This window comes from Crocuta crocuta, unplaced genomic scaffold (genome assembly GCF_008692635.1).
Source record: "Crocuta crocuta isolate KB4526 unplaced genomic scaffold, BGI_CrCroc_1.0 scaffold41, whole genome shotgun sequence".
Lineage (NCBI taxonomy): Eukaryota > Metazoa > Chordata > Mammalia > Carnivora > Hyaenidae > Crocuta > Crocuta crocuta.
The window spans coordinates 18,025,983-18,027,653 of record NW_027529428.1 but is presented as its reverse complement, the minus strand read 5'-3'; positions in this window follow the sequence as shown (position 1 = coordinate 18,027,653).

Genomic DNA, 1,671 nt, shown 5'->3' with positions numbered 1-1,671 from the left:
TGGTTGATGCTTTTTGTTTCTAGGTTGGGGCTACTAAGAAAGATTTGCTATGGACATTTGTGCCCATGTTTTGTCTCCAGACCCAGATATTTACATTGTGTTCCCAGAGGCGTCATTCCTGGGTCACAAGCCATGCACAGGCTCAGCTCCAGAAGAGTGTGCTACCGAGCGCACCGAAGTGGTTTCATCCACACTCTCGCCAACAGCGTGTGAACGTTCCAAATCTTTCAGATCCTCGCCGACTCTTGGCACGTTATGTCTTTTCAAATTTAACCATTTTGGTGATTTTGTAGTGGTATCATGCTATGGTTCTCATTTGTATTTCTCTGATGAGTATAAAGGTGATGCTGTGTTGTGCTGTCTACCTTTTTCTACTGACTCTACACACACACGCACAATTTATAGTATATATAAAATGCCTAGAACAGATATAGGTGCATAGAGATCGTAGGTATGTATTACAGATTCGATAGACCTTCAACAGACACAGCAGCCTCTTTGCTCTCTTCTTGGTGTTTTTGGACAAACAGCAATTCTTAATTTTAATACTGTCCAACTTAACCCCATGTTTGTCTTTACTGTTGGCATTTTCTGCATCTTATTTGGGGACACTTTGCCTACCTCAAATTAGTCATAATAATTTCATAAGTTTCTTTTAAATGTTTCATTGTTTTACATTTCACATTTAGGTTTATAATGTGTATGAATTTTAGAATTATTGACAGTGTGAGCACGTGGAAACATCAGCTCCATTTAACCCCTCTCTGCTGCTCCTGATGTTGTCATTTCTTTTATTTCCACACGTATTTTAAAGCCCATATTGGTGTTGCTGTTTAAATAGTCAATGTTACATAAAATAGTAGATCTATCCACATATTGTCCTTTCTGCGTTTTCTTCTTCTCTCCTGCGTTAATTACCACATTCCCATCTGTGATTCTTTCGCCTTATGACTCACAAATTCCCTTTAGCATTTCTTTTATTTTTTCATTTTTATTTTTTATTTATTTATTTAGTTTTGGGAGAGTGCCAAGTGGGGGAGGGTACAGAGAGGAGGACGGAGGATCTGAAGTGGGCTCTGCACTGACAGTCTGACAGCAGCGAGCCTGATGTGGGACTTGAACTCATGAACACGAGATCATGACCTGAGCCGAAGTCGGATGCTCAACCAGATCCACCCAGCTACCCCTAGCATTTCTTTTAGGGTGGATCTGTGGAAAAATATTCTTTAACTTTTTTGTCTGTGTGAAACATTTTCACCACCTTCAGTTTCCCCCCCAGTTTTACTGAGTTACGACGGACACACAGCGCTGTGGTGTGGAGCGAGCACGATGACGTGACTCACGTATCTTGTGAAATGGCGCCCGCGGCATATTTAGTTAACGCTCATCGACTGTTTCTTCCTTGTGACGAGATCTGTTAGGGTCTGTTCTCCCGACGGCTTTCCAATCACCACCCGGCAGGGTCAGCTGTAACCGCCCGGCCCTACACAGGCCCCAGGACCGCCACCTGCATTCCCCACGTGTATCCTTCACTGGGTGTGGAATGATCAAGGGGTAGTTATTTTCACTGAGCACTTCAAAGATTTTGTCCCATTATTTTCTCAATTCTGTAAATTTTGTGAAAAATCCTACTGTTACTCCTCTGGAAGCAAAAGGTCTTTCCCCCCCCCC